The following is a 22,113-nucleotide window of genomic DNA, read 5'->3' on the forward strand; positions in this document are numbered from 1 at the left end:
GAGCGCAGGGGAGATGGAAAGACCATTCTCAGGGATAGGATGGGCTTGTGGGCATTCCCTTTCAATCATCAGGGTCTGTTGGGTTTGCTGCCTGCATCCCTCCCTTCCCCATTACGTTACGCTGCAAACCTCCCTCACTGGTGTTTCTGAAGTACTTTTTCCCTCCCATATGTTTCCCTGGGGAAGGTGAGCATCAGGGCCAGGCTGTTTGGTGTCAGATTAGCTGCAAAAGTGCAGGTTATTAATGCTTTAAGTAGCAGAAGTGGATGGTTGGTATTCAGGGGGCTCTTCGGAGGTTTGCAGGTCACTACATGGTACCCCTGCACCAGCAAAATGCAGTGGTGAGGACAAATTTGGGATTTTGGTCATTTGGTCCTGAAGACAAAGATGCAGAAACTCCACATATGGGTCTTTCCATCATTTTTAATTTTGCCATACCTTGCTATGGGATGTGAAATGTGAAAAAGCATTGTTTCTTTATCTGTTTGGAAGCTGCAACCTGTGTCTGATATTAAAAGAGAAACGACATTCCATATTTAGAAGACATGGGATTTTTTCACATGCCACATTTAAAGATAATTAACTTCTGTAACTTTCCGCTCACAACAGAGTTTCTCAGCCTGTTTTTTACTTCAATATAAAGGCTTCCTTTAGGCTCTTCAGTGCCTGCACTTTGGTTATTTTACACCAGTCCTCGGGGAGATCGGCAGGGAGAGCATCAAACTCCTCAGCAAACTGGTGATTGAATTCCTTGAAAACAAACTTCCAGTAATCGGAAGCCGTGATGCTGGGATCTGGCTGGATGCACCAGTCTGGAAAATATTTCTGATAATCTTTAAAAGGATGAAATACCCCGTTTGTCTCTGTACATCTGAATGAGCTATTGGAAGCCACAGAAGAGGAGCATATATCATAGGCAAGTCTCCTTGTTTCATTCCACTGGACCTTCCCTAATCCTTCAGGTCGATGTACTGTTGCAAAATGCTCGTCATGCGCAGGGGCTCCTGCTTCACAAGGGACTTTACAGAAGGGACACTGCTTCCCACAGCCAAACACTCGCTTGAAGATCTCATCCTGGGGCTTCACTGCAAGTTTTGAGAGTTTTGACTCAATTTCCAGATTTTCAAAGGTGGATAAAACTTGTTTTTCCAGATCAGGAATAAACTGTTCTATAAAAGCTGAAAATTGGTCTGCACTTGCTGTGTTTTTAAACAGTATCACTTCTAAGCTGTCCTTGGGAATGACTAGATCCTGCTGCAGCTTTTCACACAAGTTGTCTAAAAAGGCAGAGATTGTCTCAGTCATCTCACCTTTGGAGTTTTTCAGAACATCTCCAAGTTTATTAATTATTGAGGATAAAATCCTTTTCTCCAAATCTCTCAATCTTGCCTTCTCTTTGTAGAGTGTTAACAAGTGTGTCCATATCCGAGTTTTGATAAAATATACATAATTCCTTGTGTACTGCAAATAATTGTTAAAGTCATTTTCTTCCAACAGCTGCTTCTGAACAAAGAATTGGAAACAGCTCCGAGTGCTGTATTCAGCAGACTGTTCACTGCTGAGAACGTTGTCCACTATTTCTGTACCGAGTCTCTTGTTCATATAGTCTACCAGGGCAGTCTCAGACACTGATCACAGAAATTCCAGGCCCTGTCTTGACACTCATCCTTCTCCAAGTACAGAACTTTGAATGTGGAGAGATACTGAGGTTCCAGTTTCCCCAGACGTTGCAGAGGATCATTTTCTTTAATGAATTCTTCATGCATCTTCTGAAATGCACAAGCTGCATCCCCCAAAATGTGAAGCTTCAGGTCAACTTCAAAGCAAGTGCTGATGTGAAGGTTTTGAACAGTAGCCTGCTGAAGCTGCTCGTTAATCATACGCAAAAGCTCTCTGCAATAAGTTTCATCGTAATCTGCTTTACAATGTACCTTTTTTTCAGTGTAACTATTGCACTCATCTATTAAGGATGTAGCAAGAGCCTCTGTTTTATGCCAGCATTCCTGTGTCAAGTATTCTTTCACAGCTGACACTGATATTTTGAACTTTAAGTATTCATTTTTCATTTTGAAATTTTGCGTTTTATAAGTAGGCAAGCTTCTCGCACCCTCTAACATCCGCCATGCTGCACTCCCCTTATTCTCTAGGTCTCTTCTCAAATGTAACTCCATTTCTTTATATATGATGCGTTTCTGTAAAGGAATGAGTGATAATTCCGACAATGTTTCTCTCCACATGGTTTCAAATTCTCTCTCCTGTTCATCATGATTCAGTTTGCATTTGCTTTTCCTGCAATGGTTCAGAACCCTGTCAACTTTCTCTTGAATTTTTCTCTTGTACTGTGACAGGACAGCATCTGTTTTACGTCGGCCTTTTCTAATTTCAGTCGCTTCTTCCAACTTGCTGAATGAATAACTCTCCAGTTCATTCCTCAGACCATTTGCACTTCTCCTAAAATCCTGTTTGTACTTTTCTATCAGGTGCAGATTTGCTGCTCCACTTTCAAAATATTGTTTTAAATGATCCAAAATCTTCTCTGCTACTTGTCTCAGTTTGTCCTGTGCCTCGTTCTTTAGTTTGGTTAAAACACTTGTGTCTAGTTTATCTGGTGGCTGATTTTGGATGAAAGTTTCCTTTTCAGATACCCAGAGGTGCATCATCTTGTGGAAACCCCATTCCCACTCTTCATACTTCACAGAGAGTTGATTATAGGCTTCAGCAACGAGACTGTTTCTAAAGCTGAAAATGAAGTTCTCATGTTTTACAGCATTCCACAGGCTCCTCACCCATTCAATAAATTGGGGGATGTCTTTGGGGGATCTGTTTTGTGAACAGCCTTTCAGAAATTCAAACAAATATTTCTTTAATCCATAAACCTTTTCACTGTATCCCATATTCACGGGAGCCATGGGAGGGACTCCGTGCCACAGAGCAGGAATGTACCAGTTGTGTTTTTCCAGATCATAATCCATAATATCAGAAAATTTCATCTCCCTGCCTTTCTTTTCCATGTTTACTGCAGCTTTGGTCATTTCATCCAGCTGCTCCAGGAGGTGTTTCCTGTCCCTCATGTTTTGTTTATGCGCAGACACATCACCGACATTCTGATGCACAAACTGGCAGTTGGCTTTTTGCCCAATTTCCTCCATTCTAAGAAAGGCATGGACCACATTTTGCAGTGAAGGGTTAAAATCCATGTGCATGTTATATAACAACCTGGTATATGGATTGTGCCAGCTCTTTTCCAGACCCAAAGTCCAGAGTTTGGTTAAGAGACCAGAGGCCTAGCTAATAGTAATCAGCTAAGAGAAAGCAAAATAAACAAGACAACATTGCTTTTGCTAAGATATGCTTGGTCAGTAAAAATGCCAGATGTTGAGGCAATAACTGAATAATTATGTTTCATCCAATGTTTCAAATTGAACAAAGGATCCCTGTTCCTACTGTGTTTCTCCTAAAGGGAAAACAGTCTTCCCACAGATCCAACCTTGAGTTTAAGAAATGGTCTGAAGTAAATAGGATGAAATCCAACAAGGACAAATGCAAAGTACTCCATTTAGGAAGGAACAATCAGTTGCACACTTACAAAATGGGAAATGACTGCCTAGAAAGGAGTACTGCGGAAAGGGATCTGGGGGTCATAGTGGACCACAAGCTAAATGTGAGTCAACAGTGTAACACTGTTGCAAAAAAAAAAAAAAAAAAGTGAACAGCATTCTGAGATGTATTAGCAGGAATGTTGTAAGCAAGACACAAGATGTAATTATTTCACTCTACTCTGTGCTGGTTAGGCCTCTACTGGCATATTGTGTCCAGTTCTGGCCACCACATTTCAGGAAGGATGTGGACAAATTGGAGAAAGTCCAGAGAAGAGCAACAAAAATGATTAAAGGTCTAGAAAACATGACCTGTGAGGGAAGATTAAAAAAATTGGGTTTGTTTAGTCTGGAAAAGAGAAGACTGAGGGGGGACATGATAACAGTTTTTAAGTACCTAAAAGGTTGTTACAAGGAAGAGGAAGAAAAATTATTCTCCTTAACTTCTGATGATAGGACAAGAAGCATTGGGTTTAAAGTGCAGCAAGGGAGGTTTAGGTTGGACATCAGGAAAAACTTCCTAACTGTCAGGGTGCTTAGGTACTGGAATAAATTGCCTAGGGAGGTTGTAGAATCTCCATCATTGGAGATTTTTAAGAGCAGGTTAGACAAACACCTTTCAGGAATGATTTAGATAATACTTAGTCCTGCCACGAGTACAGGGGACTGGACTAGATGACCTCTCGAGGTCCCTTCCAGTTCTGTGATTCTATGACTATGCGCAAACGTTATAAGTGTACTCTCTGTGCCATATCTAGATCATTGATGAACATATTGAACAGAACTGGATCCAGAACGGATCTCTGCAGGATCTCACTCGTTATGCCCTTCCAGCTTGATTGTGAACTACTGTTAACTACTCTCTGGGAATGATTTTCCAACCAGTTTTCCACCCAACTTATAGTAGCTAAAGCTAGGTTGATTTCCCTAGTTTGTTTATGAGAAGGTCATGCAAGACTGTATCAAAAGCCTTACTAAAGTCAAGATATACCATGTCTACCACGTCTACCACTTCCCCCCTATACACAAGGCTTGTTACTCTGTCAAAGAAATCAATTAGGTTGATTTGCCATGATTTGTTCTTCACAAATCCTTGTTAATTGTTACTTATCACCTTATTATCCTCTAGGATTTTGCAAATTGATTTCTTCATTATTTGCTCCACTTTCTTGCTGGGTACTGAAGTTAAGTTGATGGCTCTGTAATTCCCCAGGTTGTCCTTATTTCCCTTTGTATAGATGGGCAACTATAGTTGCCCTTTTCCAGTCTACTGGAATCTCTCCCATCTTCCATGACTTTTCAAAGATAATGGCTAATGGCTCAGATATCTCCTCACTCAGTTCCTTGAGTATTCTAGGATGCATTTCATCAGGCCCTGATGACTTAAAACACCTAACTTGAAAGTAATTTTTAACTAATTCTTTCCCTATTTTAGCTTCAGATCCTACCTCATTTTCATTGGTTTTCATTACATTAGACATCTGATTCCTACTATCCTTTTTGGTGAAAACTGAAACAAAAAAGGCATTTAGCACTTCTGCCATTTTCACATTTTCTGTTATCGCTCCCCCGCCCCTTATTATGTAATGGGTCAACCTTGTCCTGGGTCTTTCTATTGGTTCTAATGTATTTCTAGTATCAGAGGGGTAGCCATGTTAGTCTGGATCTGTAAAAAGCAACAAAGAATCCTGTAGCACCTTATAGACTCATAGACTCATAGACTTTAAGGTCAGAAGGGACCATTATGATCATCTAGTCTGACCTCCCGCATGATGCAGGCCACAAAAGCTGACCCACCCACTCCTGGAATAGACTAACAGATGTATTGGAGCATAAACTTTCGTGAGTGAATACCCACTTCTTCAGACGCATGTGGTGGAAATTTCCAGAGGCAGGTATAAATATGGAGGTCAGTTCAGTCAGGAAGAATGAGGCCCTCTTCTAGCAGTTGAGGTGTGAAAACCAAGGGAGGAGAAACTGCTTTTGTAGTTGGCTACCCATTCACAGTCTTTGTTTAATCCTGAGCTGATGGTGTCAAATTTGCAAATGAACTGAAATTCAGCACTTTCTCTTTGGAGTCTGGTCCTGAAGTTTTTTTGCTGCAGGATGGCTACCTTTAAATCTGCTATTGTATGTCCAGGGAGGTTGAAGTGTTCTCCTACAGGTTTTTGTATATTGCCATTCCTAATATCTGACTTGTGTCCATTAATCCTTTTACGTAGGGATTGTCCAGTTTGGCCGATGTACATAGCAGAGGGGCATTGCTGGCACATGATGGCGTATATTACATTGGTGGACGTGCAGGTGAATGAGCCGGTGATGTTGTAGCTGATCTGGTTAGGTCCTGTGATGGTGTTGCTGGTGTAGATATGTGGGCAGAGTTGGCATCGAGGTTTGTTGCATGGGTTGGTTCCTGAGTTAGAGTTGTTATGGTGCGGTGCGTGGTTGCTGGTGAGAATATGCTTAAGGTTGGCGGGTTGTCTGTGGGCGAGGACTGGCCTGCCTCCCAAGGCCTGTGAAAGTGAGGGGTCATTGTCCAGGATGGGTTGTAGATCACTGATGATGCGTTGGAGAGGTTTTAGCTGAGGATTGTAGGTGATGGCCAGTGGAGTTCTGTTGGTTTCTTTCTTGGGCTTGTCTTGCAGCAGGAATATAGCAATATTGTATGGATTTCTTATAAAGGACAGTGCTCTAGCTTACATCTCACCACCAGGGTGGCTATTCTAGTCATTGCCAGGATGTTTGTCTAACAGTTTGGACACTGGGAGGTAAACAGGAAAGGCAGGAGTTGGTAACAGTGATCACACCTCTGCCTGTTGTAAAATGTCCTGCTACATTTATCTCTGGCATTGCTACACAAATCTTAATGATTTAATTAAGAATTTAATAGCTCAGTTCTGAGTGATGGCAACAGAAAGATGTTGATATGTCCTTGACACAGTATGAAAATGAATCAATATTTCTCAGATTCTGAGCTCCTTACTTTGAGTTTCCCTGAGAAAGGCTCTCCAGGACTGACCCAGAGATTTTTTGTTCTAAGAAATTTCCCATTTTTTTGTAATAAAGAACGCCACTTACCTCCTGTGCTCTAGCAGAATCAACAGCAAACACAGCTCCCAGTGAATCCCCACTGTTCTGGGTTTGCTTCATGCTATATAAATAGCCAATTGGAAACTGAAAGTAAAATAGTTTGGGGGGGCTGCTCTGCACCTTTCTTCCGATTACTGGAAATCACACAGCAATGTAGCCTCCTGAACTCACAGAAGTTCAGCATTGCCCCCTTCCCAGCTGACACTTGGCCCAATCCCCTACACAGCATATGTTCCCAGTGTGATGGGGGGGGCGGGGAGTGCAGCTGAAACTGGAAGTCTTGAAATTCAGGTTCAGGACACAGCATATGGGTCTAATCTCGCCCCAATTTACCCTGCAGCTGCACCCCAGGAACTGGGGGCAGAACTGAGCCCACCATGCCCAATGCAGTGTCAGGCTGTCACACACCATAGAGTGTGGCTAGCAGGTAGGATTGCCAAGTTTCTAATCGCACAAACCCAAACACCCTGGTCCTGCCCCCTGCCCTCAGGCCACACCCTTGCCCCACCCCTTCTCCAAGGCCTTGCCCCCGCTCACTCCATCCGCCCTCCCTCCACCACTTGCTATCCCAGACCTTCACTCACTTTCACCAGGCTGGGGTAGGGGGTTGGGGTGCAGGAGGGGGTGATGGCTCCTAATGGGGCCAGAAATGAGGGGATTGGTAGGGTGCGGTAGGAGGGATGGGGTATGGCTCTTGGAGGGTGTTTGGGTGCAAGAAGGGGCTCAGGGCTGGGGTAGGAGGTTGGGGTGCAGGAGGGGGTACGAGGTACGGGCTCCAGCCAGGTGGTGCTTACCTCAGGCAACTCCCGGAAATGGCAGAACGTACCCATGGCCTCTAGGCACAGGGGCGGCCAGGTGGCTCCATGCACTACCCCTGGCTACAGGCACCATGCCCACAGCTCCCATTGGCCATGGTTCCCAGAAAATGGGAGCTGCAGAGTCAGTGCTTGGGGTGGGGGCAGCGTGCAGAGACCCTACCTGGCCACTCCTGCACCCAAGAGCCGGACATACCGGTTGCTTCCGGGAGCCTGCCTTAGCCCCATTGCACTGCTGACTGGACTCTTAGTAGCCTATTAAAATCTTCCAGGTTGTTTTCAATAACCACCTGGAGATCAATGCCGATTCCGGTAGATTCCCGGCCAATCCAGGAGGGTTGGAAACCCTATGTGGCAAGAGAAGGGTACAACTGCTTTCTGCTTCCATCATTCCGTTTGGGGGGTGAGTTCTCTGAGAGAGACTGTTCTTACCCAGCAGCTTCCCCTTTGACTTAATCATAGAATCATAGAATATCATAGACTCATAGAAGATCAGGGTTGAAAGGGACCTCAGGAGGTCATCTAGTCCAACCCCCTTGCTCAAAGCAGGACCAACACCAATTAAATCTCTGCTGATATCAATCACATTCATTAGACATGGGGGAGACAGGGACCGGGAGGAATGGGGAGGCAGAAACAGAGCCAAAACACTCAGTAGGGGGAGGGGAGGAGCAGCTGAGGGCCCACAATACTCAGGAGGGGAAGAACATAGGAACCACCATTTGGGGGAGACACGGCCCTTCACACTTAGGGGAAATGCAGGGAACAGGGTGTAAGGGTGTTGTCCCCTTAGCTGAGTGGAAGCAGATGTTCAGGGCCTTGCAGGTCCATTTCCAAAGTGAAGCAGAAATCAGTGATGCGGAGTCAAGTTTTCTAGGCCTTGGAACACATCTGGAGTTTTACTGGTTCTGCTCCACTGGCATAGCTAAAGCAGCAAAACCTTCCTGGTGTAGATGCAGCTTAGACCAGCACAATAGCTCTTTTGCCAGAATGGTTTATACCTCTTCCCTGAGCAAAATAAACAGTACCGGCAAAAGGACTTTTTTGGCCAGTGTAAGTGCATCTAACACCAGGGCATTTGCTGGCACAGTTATGTTGTAAAAAACCACACACCTAACCAATGTAGCTATGCAGGCAAACCTTTTCTGTATAGACCTGCCCTTCGTGTACTTGTCTATTTACAAAATGTACATGAGCCCTGCTTCCTTGGACAGAGACGTCACCAACTGCAGACGGGCAACTTCTTCTTGAAGATACCTCAGCTAAGCCAGTACTGCCCTGTCCCAGGAAGTAGCTGACTGAGCCTCTGTCTTTCTCTTGGGTCTCACACCAAATTAACAGCCAGTCCAAGGAGAATGTTCTACACATACAACCTGCGTAATGATGGTCTGGTTGCTTATACATCACTGACCCCAATGGAAAAGCCATTAGCAACTTTTTGCATAACGAGGGCTTATCATACTTGGGGTGAAGTAAATTGGAGGTTCTGCTATGAAGCCATTAGATGCTATGAACCCTTCGTTTTGCTACATTGGAATCTGCTGACCTCAATCGGGAATCTTTGGATTTAGTCTGGGGAGAGTAATCAGGCCTGACATACAATGAATTTGTATGTTTCCTACCTATTCTCGCAGGCCTATCCCAGTCATAGCACTCCTCTTCCACACAGGTTCTTCTGTATGACTTACATTTAGATACAAAGGTGGATCAGGGACTTCTGTTTAGTTCCAGTCTCCTTACCCAGCTAGTCCCAGTCCTTCATGTTCCCTGGCTCCTAGTCCCAATCTTCCTGTACTGAAAGAAAGAAAGAAAGAAAAGAGACTGGTAAAAATCAATAAAAACCCTTGTTAGCTGAAAATTACATGGCCAAAACCATGCTACTTCTTTTTTCCCCTAAGCCCTCCCCTCTTTTCTCTGTCCCAGGGGACAGCACCATCCTCCTCCTGGTTACACAGCCCTTTGCTCCATCTTTGACTCAGTTCCTTGGACCCACACATCCTGGCTGCTTCTTCTTGCACATCTCCAAGATTCAACTTTTCTTCTTGGCCCCCACTGCCAGAAACACTGAGGAGAGCAGCGTCCCCTGTAAGCACCAACCCCACACACTGCTCTCCTCCCCTCCCTATAGGCTCTGTCACTGTCTCACCCTGAGGAGCCCCTCCCTTCATGGCCTCTCAGCTGATGACTGAGCAGGGGCCTCTCTTAATGGCCAGGAGGCTGGAGGGTGGATTGGAGGGAAGGGAGGGGAGGGTGGGGTGGGGTGGAAAGAACAAACGGGGTGGGGGGAGCCACCCATGTGTGGGGAGTAGGGATAGTGGTAACCAGGCTGGGAGGAGGCAGAGAAATGGGGCTGGAGCCGGGAATCATTTCTAAAGCTGAACTGAGAGGGGCTGAGCCCCTGTAATTCAATGGGAGCGGTATGAGTTCAGCACCCCTCAGAGGCAAAAGTTCTCCCCACACACGGCCCCATTGCTCATCTGCTCAGACAATGGCACTTCATTCCCTCCCCTCTCTCCCCCTGTCTGGTGACAGACTCACTGATCCAAACGTAACCGTCTCATTCCTCAACCCGTCCCCTGGGGACTGTAGCACCTGAGTTACTGTGACAAAGTCAAAGGGAGGCTGTGAGGTCACCTCCCCAAGGGGCTGTGAGTGCAGATGAGCCATGAATCGTGACCCCTCCAAGGGCCAGCCAGCTGCAGCCACAGCTTTCTTTCGTTTTCTCTCCCTCCGGCCATTTCTGGGAAACAGGGCTGCTGGATGAGGTCATGAAATTAGTGTGTTTACTGCATCGCTCTGTATGTTCCTTGGAGGAGCCATTTCCTGATTTCTTTAATGTTCCTTTATACTCTCTTCTTGATGTTATGGTGGACAATTAGCTACATCATCACAGTGGTGGTTGCGATCTCTTCTGCACTTAAAGCAAGAGTTCAGTGTCTGGTTGACGGTATGAAAAAAAGTGTATCTACCCCCAAATTTTCAGCACATAGGGCCAGATTTTTAAAGGTATTTAGGTAGCCGGGGTGGGATGCACTAAGGTACCTCAGGCCCTGTTTTAGGCTCCACTGAAATCCACGGAACTCCCGCTTGGCTGCTGCCTAATGCTGCAAGCGCCCAAGCTCTCTGGGCACCTAAATTTTCAGGGTTAAGGTTCCCTCGCTGCCTGTGTGTCTGCCCCTGGGCATGTGCGCTGCTGCCTCCCTCTAGACATCTGGGCATCTACCTCTGGCCCAGAGCGATTCACAAATCAGGGGAAGATGGGTGCTCCTCTGCCTAATTCGCATGTGAGGCCCGATCCAATAGTTGTGGTCCGAGGCCGCCTAGATCTACACAAAACAGCCTGGGAGGGGACGCGGGAGGATGACCTCCTTCCCAGTCTGAAGCCCAGCGGTTGCTGTACTCACCTGAGATGCAGGAGACATCCCCCCTCCTTCCATTCATGTCCCCCATTAGCCAGTGGAGGAGCAGAGATTGGAACAGAGATCGCTCGACTTGCAGGAGGGTGCTCTAACCACTGAGCCTCCCTGCTGCCCAGATTTAGCACCTATCTCTGTGAGGGGAGTGGCTTATCACGCACCCCTCTTCTCAGCACCCCCGTAGGCTGGCTCAGACATCTCCCCACCTAGCCTTTTGGCTTTTGTGAATTGCCACCAACGGCACCTCTCTCTCCCCATGCATTGTACTGGGAGCCTGGCACCTAACTCAGTGTTGTGGAGCCCAGAGATTTGATTGGCATCTAAAAGTTAGACCCTCCTGTAATGATCCCACATAAACCCCTAGCAGGAATACCGATGATGTAGTTAGAATGTATATGGAATAAGAAAAGACCAAGAGTGAATGCAGGTATTTTGTACAGAGATGTTAGGGGCTTTCCCTTCACCCCCTCCCCTGGTTCTTGTCACGCAGACAGAAAGCAGAAGACCAGAAGTCCGAAGTGCAGGCACTGTGATGTTTATTGGGGTTAGTTCCAAGCAAGCATCTCCATAGCTCTATATGCAAGCTGAGTCTGTTTCCTAGTGTTCCATTCCCAGCTCTGACACCGCAGAGCGTTTACCCTGTGTCCCCTGTGACAGGTTCAGTCACAGAGACCCCCTTGGGACTGTCACCTGATGTGCTGAAATTACCTCTGAGCCCATTTTCCCTGCCAGCCTGGGCCCCCAGAACCCTGTCTTGCTGAGCCAGACCCACTAGCCTGCTGCAACATAGACCCAGGGTCTGGACCAGGCCCCCAGAGCTGCAGACCTCAACTGAAAACAGCTCCAGCAGGATACCAGTCTCAAGCACTCAGACATCCAGTTCCCAATAGGGTCTAACCCTAAATAAATCCATTTTAACTCTGTATAAAGCTTATACAGGGTAAACTCATAAGTATCCGCCCTCTTTAACACTGAAAGAGAGATGTGCACAGCTAATTGCCCTCCCCAGGTAACAATTATTCACAATGGGTTTATTAATAAACAAAAGTGATTTTATTAAGTATAAAAAGTAGGGTTTAAGTGGTTTCAAGTAATAACAGACAGAACAAAGTAAGTCACACAGCAAAATAAACAAAACACGCAAGTCTAAGCCTAATACATTAAGAAACTGATTACAGGTAATATCTCACCCTCGGAGTTGTTCCAATAAGCTTCTTTCAGACTAGACATCTTCCTAGTCTGGGCCCAATCCTTTCCCCTGGTACAGTCTTTGTTAGATCCAGCAGACATCTCAGGTGGTAAGCAGGGGTTTTCTTATGACTGGCGGCTCCCTTTTGTCCTGCTCCACCCCCTTTTATAGCTTTGGCACAAGGCAGGAGCCTTTTGTCTGTGCTATGCCCCCGCCCCTGTTTCTGAATGGAAAGGTACAAAGTTTAAGATGGATTCCACTATTATGTAACATGGTCACACATCTCTGTAAGACTCCCCCTCTCCACTCTTCCTGGGCTGGCCCATAGGTCCACAGGAAGGCTTTGTAGGTAAACAAGCCATTTACAACTCAATTGTTTCTGAAGCCCCCTTAATGGCCTCCACTTAATCGGATTACATGAGTAGTACAAATTTATACCTTATTCTCCTAACTCCGGACATAGAAATAATACAAGCAGACGAATAATAAAATCAAATTAAACTTTTTCAATGATATGTTACAAGAGACCTTTTGCATGAAGCATATTCCAGTTAGGTCATATTCACATTCATGAGCATATTTTCATAAAGCATATGGAGTGCAACATCATAAGCGTTTACCCCGTGTCCCCCTTCTCAGCTCTGACATCCTTTTGCCTGTGTCCCATTCTAAATTCTCCCCTCCTTCTTAGCGGGCCCAAATATAACTGCAGATCATGCTTCTAGTCCAACCCTTTACAATGTATGGTCATGTTCCATTTTGGAGGGTCGTGAGTCTGGATCTCCATCCCACCCCTTTTGTATCCCATGGAGAGGTAAGGGGTGAGGTTGTGTACAGGCCAAGGCCAAGCTTTTCTTTGGCTTTTAGTGTTTTGTATGCCTTCCCCACCATTCCCTCTTGCCTCTACTAACTGGTTGCTTGACCTTGGCTTGAGAGACGATCCAGGCAGCCTTCTAGTGTGTGCTCATATATTACACTCCCACCATACCCTGTAACACTTTAGCTCCATCTTTTATCTCTTTTCATGCCATCTGCTTGTGGACAGATGTAACACGCAGTGTCTTTGTTCACACATATTAGTAAGGATATAAAAGTATCAAAAGTCAAACCTACAATTCTATCTCAGGCTAACAAACAGGCCTCTATACCAACAAGACCCATTAAACAGGGTGGATTAGCTGTTCTGAATATTATATGGTACTATCAAGCCAGTCGGCTGAGAACAGTGGTGGATTGGGAGCACTCTAACCCAGCCACACACTGGGTCTGTTTTGAACAAGGATATTGTGGCAGTGTAAATATCTCTAGCTTACCATGGGTTAATAAAAAAAAAATCACACGTCCAGCAATCTATACACATCATTTAGCAAAGGCTACTCTATGGGCTAGGGATACAACTAGAGATGAGACCTGCCAATGACACCCATTGCTAACAATCCAGATCTTAACCCAAATCACAAACCAGAGAGCTTTGAAGACTGGGAGAGCACGGGATACAAACAGTTAGCTGGTAATTCAGCTGAGAAACTTTTCTAACTTATTTAGACATCAACACTAACTTTAATTGGACCACTCTCCCACACTACCAGTACTTCCAAGTTAGTCAATCTAATTGTCAGGTTTTCAGAACAGCTGGTTTGCGCAGGACGCTCACATTAATAGTAGTGGTGGCGTCTGATCAATGAGGGAACAAACAATAACTAATGTAACCCCCACTTGTAGTTTGCCAGCTCCTGGGACTCTGGACTAAGCCTCTAGGGAATCATACAAGATCCAAAACAAAGCAATTTAGCAGGGGCAAGGGCAGGGGCACCAAGCATATTTGTGTCCTCTAGAGGCAATGTGTAGGGGGACACACAGGTCACCCCCCAATTTCTGCCTTCCATTTAGTACAGAGGTTTTCAAACTGTGGGGCATGGCTCCCTAGGGGGATGTGCCCCACTGTTTGAAAACCGTTGCCTCCTGCCAGGAGTCGGTCCACTCGGCCCCCTGGCTCTCTCTGCAGTGGGAGCCGGGGGGTTGACTGGCTACCCAGCAGCCCTACTTCCCTGCCCAGCTTCCCGAGCCACATTGCCACTGCACATCTTGGTACTCCCCAGGCAGGGCAAGCAGCCCAGCTCCGAGCTATGCCCCTGACGTGCTCTTGCCTCTGCCCTGAAGGAGCCCGCTGCTGGCCAGTGACGCCCCCTGGAGCAAGCCCATGGCCATAGAACCTGGCTGCCATGAGATATTCCCCGAGGTGCCCCCTGCAGTATTCATCCCCCTTGGGGACCTGCCTCTCAGCAGCCCGGTCACAACCAGCAATGTGCCATTGCAGCCAAGTCATTCTTCCCACACTCCCTGCTCACAGAGCAAACCCGCCCCTTGCTGCCCTGGGCTGCCCTGCCCCAGACCCATGGCTGTTGGGCTTATGGTCACGCAGCCCAAACTCTGAGCTCGGCTGCATGAGCCCAGTGCCTGGCCAAGTTCCAGGACAGGCAGCTAATGCTGGTAGGGTGGACTTGCTCCCACCAGCTCCAGAAACGGAGGCCGTGAGAATGGAGCAATCCCTAGGGTTTCCATATTTCAGGTTCCCAAATAGAGGACCCTGTACCCTCCCTCCAGCTCCCCTGTCTCCCTCTCTGCCCTCCTCCAACTCTCCCTCCCTTCTCCCACTGCATCCTCTTTCTGGGAACCTGAAATATGGTAACCTGACAACCCACGTGCCAACCCTTACACTGGTCCACATATCAGCTGGGAGGGGGAGGATGCTAAACTTCTGAGAGTTCAGGTAGCTACATTTCTTCTAATGGTATGTGATTCCCAGTAATCACAAGAAAGGCGTAGAGCCCGACCGCCTGACAGCATTTTACTTTCAGTTTGAAATTGACTATTTATACACCATGAGGCCAATCCAGCACAGCTGGACTTCATAGGGAGCTGTGTTTGCTGTTGATTCTGCTAGAGAACAGAGGTAGGTGGCATTCTTCATTACAATAAAACTGGAAAATTTCTTAGCACAAAAACCTCTGGGCCAGTCCTGGGGAGCCTTTCTCAGGGAAACTGCCTTGAGATTCAGTGGAGTAAAACTGAATAAAGACCATTGAATAGTGAGTAAGAGCGAAGTAAGGAGCTCAGAATCTGAACAATATTGATTGATGTTCATACTGGGTCAGGGACATGGCAGAATCTGTCAGAACAGAGCTTTAATGATTTGTGTAGAAATGCCAGAGATAAATGTGCCAGGACATTTTACAACATGCCGAAGTGTCTTTGTGAAACCCATGTGCCTAATAGGGAGATATCTCATTAAGAAACCTATTGTGTGTGTGTGTGTGGGGGGAGAGTAGGAGTGGGTTGTGTCTGGGTCATTGTTGCTAGGCAGATTGAGCCCTCCATATCCAGAAGTTTCTGGAATTGGGTGTGGTCGTTTTGGGCATGCTCCAATAGCTCCCTGTTGCTGGGGTCAGACTCAGTGAGGGGAAGCAGTCAGGGCAGGTAGCTGCTTTATAAAATGCCAGGTGTGTGGATTGTGCGAGTTGGGAGAACCTGAGCCCAGGAGCAGAAAGCAGGCTGTTTTCCCTAACGCTAAGTATTTTGCAGCAAGTTAGTGATAATGTTACCCTCCAACAGGAAAACCCTGGTAGTGTTAATTAGAGAAAGAGAAAATTGGGAAGGAAAAATCATTTCTTGTATTTTTAATTGTGTACTTTGGATGCTGTTTATTTTAGCTAAACTGGTTGAGTTAAATTGTCTCAACTAGTATAATTCACCAACTGTCCTTTCAATGTCTGTGGCTTATAAAGTAGCCATGTTGTGGTAGCCCACAGACCACAACACGGGGAAATTCCAGGTTCTACTCTGCCCCTGCCGTCCTCCCCTCTTGCACAGCACATCAAACTGTACCAATTGTCCACTTCATCTCCACCACTCCTGGCTGGCTCGCCAAATCTGTTACCCAGGGTTTTCAGAAGCCAAAGCAGTGGTAAATTTACTGTTTCTCTCCTGGAGGTCTCAGGAATAAATCAATGGGGGCACAGCTTATCTATCTGATAAATAATTGTCATAAGCAAAAGTTCTATTATGGGAGGCAGGATCTGGGGGGTTGCCTCACTGGGTGCTTTGAGCCCCTCTCCCTACCATCCATGAGAGCCAGGATCTGGGGAAGCCCTTCCCCGCTGCATAATGCACTGAGAACAGACATGCTCAGAACATGCACCAAGAACACATGGCTGAAACTGGGGTGAGGAGCTGAAAACGGGCATGCCTGATGCATATCACACAGGCACTGGGGTTGGGGTGGGAACACCCACTGACATGAGCGGAGCAGTTCACAATTCTCAGAGCTGTTGTTTCATGCTGTGTTCGTATCCATGGGGTGCTCTCTTTCAGCTGAGACCATCTCATTGAGATGAATGGATCACTTCACACCTCTCTAAGTCTGCAGCTTTGAAGATTAAAACCCAGCCTGAGCAAAAGTGGGAGAACCTTGGTCAAGGTTTTATTATTTATTTTATTGTGGAGAATTGTAATCTGAGTACAGCAGAATATTCAGAAGGTGCTGAAACTGTTTTTGAAAAGAATATAAATTATACATGCGAATGCTCACTGGGGGAGGTGATTAGGGGTTCAAGAGTAGGTAGGAATTGAGCAAATGGGGTTTGGGTCAGCAGTATTGGGGTATTATGGGGAGGGGGATAAATGGGCAAGGCTGAGAGCTTCTTAATGAGGCTTTGATCTCTAATCCCTTTAGAGTCATTAACCAGGGGGCAGGGCTACTTAGGGAGAACAGGGGTTTAAAAAGTCAGCTCCTAAACCATGAGAGGCGCTAGCAAATGAGAGTTTAGAGAGGGACCGTGACAGCCACATATACCTAACATTCTCTAAGATAACCCAAACAAACACACAAACAAACAAAACTCCTGCAGAAATATTCAGATTGCAGGCAGACACCCGGCAGCAGAGTGGGGCTATGGAGTTTATTGCACTGAGTACAGCATGTATGATTACCTGCCTTATGGGCAGTGGCATATGTGTGCCCGCAGTGCAAGGAGATCATGGTCCTCGGAGATTGAGAACGGGATCTGGAGACCAGAGTGGCTGAACTGAAGGAGCTAAGGGAGACAGAGAGGTCCATAGAAGAGATTCCCACACCTTTCACACTGAGGATTCCTTTCCGGGGGAGGGAATCCCAGATATTAGGAAGAGACAGGTAATAGTAATGTGGGGTTAGATCACTAGAAATATAGACAGCCGGATCTGTGATGACCAGGAGAACTGCATGTTGACTTGCCTGTGGCTGCAAAGGTTGCAGATCTCTTGAAATATCTAGAAAGACCTATGTGTAGTGCTGTGGAGAAGCTGGTGGTTTTCCAATACTCTGAAATCTCTTCCATCCTCAATGAACTCTCAGAGATAATCGCTAATGGCTCAGAGATCTCTTCAGCCAGTTCCTTAAGTATTCTAGGATGGATTTCATCAGGCCCTGCTGATTTGAAAACATCTAACTTGTCTCTAAAAAGCAACAGAGAGTCCTGTGGCACCTTATAGACTAACAGATGTATTGGAGCATAAGCTTTCGTGGGTGAATACCCACTTCGTCAGACGCATGTTTCTCCTCCCCTGTTTTTGAAGTTTTTTGTTGTTGAAGAATTGCCACTTTTAAGTCTGTAATTGAGTGTCCAGGGAGGTTGAAGCGTTCTCCGACTGGTTTTTGAATGTTATAATGTTATAAACAGACTCCAACGAAAACCTGCAGAACTGGAATTAATTTTCAAACTGGAAACTTGTCTTTGTCTTGGAAGCTACCTTCTTCAGATGTTTGTGGAAGGTTAGTGTGTGATCCGGCTTTGCTCCGAGATAGGTCATGTGTCATAGTGCTGCCACAGAAGGTCACTTTCAGGGTGAGCTTAGCATTCCTGTTATCAAGATGGAATGCAGTGACTTGTTTTGTGGAGGTTTGGCTTGAGCCTCTATTTCCGGAAATATTCCTCCATGGTGTTTATGTCCCTGTTAAAGGTGGACTCTACAATGTTGAAGGTGGCTGTTTGCATTGCCGGGATGAGGTGATCCGCATCTGCATTTGCTCGACTTCATTAGCAGCATGTTGCTCATGTAGATATTGAAGAGCATCGGCACAAGTACTGAGACTTGTGTCAATTCACTATTGAGGAGCCAGGGTGAGCTGACTTTGTTGCCCAAACAGATACAGTGCCCCTGGAACATTTTTAATAGTGGGGGTGCTGAAATCCAGCCTCCTTACCCCTATCCATTCCCCCCCAGAGCTGAGGCTGGGAAACCAGGTGCGTGGGGCCGGCAACTGGGAACTCGGGCACATGGGGCCGGCAGCCTGGGGGAGCTGCAGCCCCCCCCCCGCACGTCTAGTTCCCGTGGTTATGAAGGGACACGTAGCCAACTATTGCTCAGCATCATCCATTGCAGGCGTAGTGTTCTGTGGCAGCAGACAATCCTTGCGAGTTCAGCACAGGCTTTTATTTCAGACCGTGTCGCAGGTTGATGACAGGTCTACAAAGGCTTCTGGAATCCAGCCTCCGGGTGTGTTGCAAGGGCCAAAACTTTGTTGCAGAAGCTGCATTTAGGCCGGAATCCCGCTTGCTCTTCGGGGTTCACTGACTGAACAAGATGGCTGATTCTCCAGAGAATGATACGTTCCAGGAGTTTGTAAGTCGTGTACAGGAGTAATATTGGCCGGTAGCTTCCCGGGTCATCAGTCAGCTTGCTGATTTGAGTATGGCAATGACGATTGCCTCCTACCAGGCTTTTGAGATGGTTTTGGTGTAATGTTTCGCCAGCCGTTGGAGTCCCTTGGGACCTAGTTGATGAAGACATTCCGGGGGGGGGGGGGGTGTTACCCTCTTCGCCAGCTACCTTCCCTTTCTTCATTGCAGCTTTAACTCTCTCCTCAGACGTAACCATTTTAGGCATTGGTAGGAAACTGTTTGAATGGCCGAAGCACAAGGTGGAAAATTGGAAGAAATCGGCAAATCTGGAAAACGAAGGTAATTTTGAAAAAACCACAGCAGTACTGGCAATTTCCGGAAAACACTGGCCCTATTCATCAGGGTTGAAATCACATTGTTGAAGGTTAAGCACATGGGTCCAAACGGCTTTGCGTGACTTCAAGTGGTGAGGAGGGATGGTGTTAAGGTCCTGGTGGATGGGGAAATGTTCATTTTCCTTGATTTTATGGACTTTCTGCAGGATTGCAGCATCGCAGCAAATGGGTCGGGGAGTGAGGTTTGACAACACAGGCAAGAAGGGTGTTGAGGTCAACTTTGAGGGTTCCAGTGTGTGACCCCCAGGGTACAACCTGGAACTGTGGGACTGCTGTGCCCCCTTAACTCTCCAGACTGGGCTGTCTCTCATAAAATTATACCAGTGACAAGCAGCAAACTGCCCAGGCGCTGTGATCACTCAGATGTCAGCATGTGGAGTCCCACATCCAGCTGAGTTGCATGAATTCTCCCCGAGTCACTCATGAATTATACATAGGGAGACTCCAGCCAATCACCCCTACCCCAGCCTTGCACCCCAGAAATATTCCATCGTACACTGCTCAAGCTCATTATTTAGCTTGCCACTCTGACAAATGGTAAAGGACGTGCCACAGCCCTTTTTAACCTGAGCTGGGATTCTCTAAACACTTCAACCAAAACCACAGTTTTATGTAAAATATCAACCAGATTTCTTAACTACAGAAGGATAGATTTTAAATGATTATAAGTGTTAGGCACAGAGGTCAAAGTTGGTAACCTAAGAAATAAAAATAGAATCACAGTCTAAATTCGAACTTTAACAGACTAAGCAAGATTTGAATCAAACAACTTTTCTCACCCCACTGGATGTTCCAGGTAGCTCACAGTTCTCAATGCACAGGCTGAATTCCCTTCTCAGCCTGGGACCAATCTCCCCAGTTCAAAGTCTGTGTCTTCCAGCCGATCTTCCAGGTGTTGAGAGAGGGGAGGAGAGAGGCCAAGTGGTGATATCATCGACCCTCATTTATACTGTCTCTCTGGTTGCTAGAAAGTTTCTTGCTATGATGTGGGAATCAGGCAATCCCCATTGTGTGCATGACCTCTCTGAAGAGTCTTGAGTGGTTTCTCCTTGATGGGCCATCAGTGCCTGTATGGCCAGTGATAGTTGTTCCTTTGTGGCCACTGAATGTCTGGCTGTGGGCATCTCCCAACCTCACAACACATTTCAGTAACATACATATAGCAATAGTTCATAACTTCACATACAATGATAGTACACACAACTCAACAGGATATTAATGGTCAATAGATCAAGCCTTTTTAAATGATACCTCACAAGGCATAATTTGTATAAAACATATCATAATCATATCACAGTTCCAGGGTGTTTTTTTGATGTACTGAATGTCACACCAAAAAGATTAGAAATTTCCTTTTTTAAACAAATGAAAACTGGATAACATGACTCCAAAAAATTGCAAGTGTTCGAAACACTGCTGTTTTGCAACCCTGACATGAAAGGAACATAGAGGGGAAGATGGAAGGCTTGTGTTCCATGAGGCAGAGTTAAGGTTGTTTGGGTGACTTAAACTGGGAATTTCCATACTTCCAAATATTGGGGGATTATTTTTGGAATGTCAGCCTTAATTTGTAATTTCCTGTGTATATCTGTTTTTATTTATTTTAACACAACTATACCCTTCTTTTAATCTCAGTCCTGAATTGTCTAGCTTTCTGACAATTGTCTTTTGCTATTCCTAATGTTCTTGAAAAGCCTTTAACACTCAGGTTGTTGATGAAGATTTTCAAACTTCACTCCGGTTTAGCAAGGCATTTGGTCTGGGGAATTTTAATCTCTTGCTTTCCATGTTTGAGCCGATAAGGATTTGTTGGACTTGGTTCTGCTTTATCTCACAGTGTCTGCTCCAACCGGGGAGACTTCGCCAGCGAGGCCTGTGGATGAGGAAGTGAAGGAAGAGCCAGGCATCAGCACTAAACCCACAAGCGCAGCTATGGGGTAATTCTTCTGATGGGGTATAAGTGTCTGAAAAGAGGGGCTAGATTCACAAAGAGATTAATGCTTTGTGATGCTCATATTACCTAACTTTTAGGCACCTAAAAAATCACCGGAATCCACTGCTATTCACAGAGCCTAGAGGAGGCACCAGGCTCCCCGTACAAGAATGGGGAGAGATAGGTGCCTTAGACTGCCATTAACAGAAGCCAGCAAGCTAGGCAGGGAACTGCCTAAACTAGCCAATGGGAGACACTGACAAGTGGTTTCTGTGCTAAGCCCCACCCCCTCACAAAAATAGGTTCCTAAGCAAAGGCTGCCGGGAGGGGCCCATCTCTACTACTCCTGAGTCTCAGCTGTGAACCCTCATTGAAACCCTGGAGGGGTTTGTTGATTGTTACCAGCAGAGCTGCACAGGCAATCCTGCAGCAATGTTAATTGGTTACAAAATCAATCAGTCACCTTCACTTTTACTGAAACTGTTCTCAAAATGCAGCAGGGATTGAGAAGAGAACGGGTTCATGTTGTGTATTTGGGGCAGCGTAGGAGCTCCAAGTAGAAGAGACTCTCTGGACTGTGACTGGCTAGGGTAGAGGGGCGAGAAGCACAAGAGCAGGCCTGCAGGGGAAGGCAACCAGCATCCAGGGCTCCTACAATCAAGGAGATAAAGCAGAGCCCCACTCCTGCAGGGCTTAGAAACTCTGCCGGGCAGGCTCCTTCCCCTGTTGCATCCCTCCTAAAATTAACCCTGGTGAGATTTCTGACTTTAGGGAGACACTCTGTCCCCTTTATCCCTTTGAGTAGTGCCTCACTTCTAATATAAACCCACAGATTTAAATGGGACTACTCACAGAGTCAGGTGCTACTCAGTCTAAGGGTATCCGCATCTGGTCCAGAGGGAACACTCATGAGAAGTAAACCAATGTTTCATATAACAATTTTTAAAAATCATCTTTTAAAGTCACATACAAACATCAGAACACATTGCATAGAGCACATGTTGGGAAATTATTGTATCC

At 46.1% G+C, this 22,113-nt stretch overlaps 1 pseudogene; it reads right to left on the minus strand.

Annotated features, from left to right (window-relative positions):
• Positions 1–627: 627 nt before the first annotated feature.
• Positions 628–22,113, minus strand: part of LOC135877972 (up-regulator of cell proliferation-like) — a 778,396-nt pseudogene continuing 756,910 nt past the window's right edge.

This window comes from Emys orbicularis, chromosome 4 (assembly GCF_028017835.1).
Source record: "Emys orbicularis isolate rEmyOrb1 chromosome 4, rEmyOrb1.hap1, whole genome shotgun sequence".
Lineage (NCBI taxonomy): Eukaryota > Metazoa > Chordata > Testudines > Emydidae > Emys > Emys orbicularis.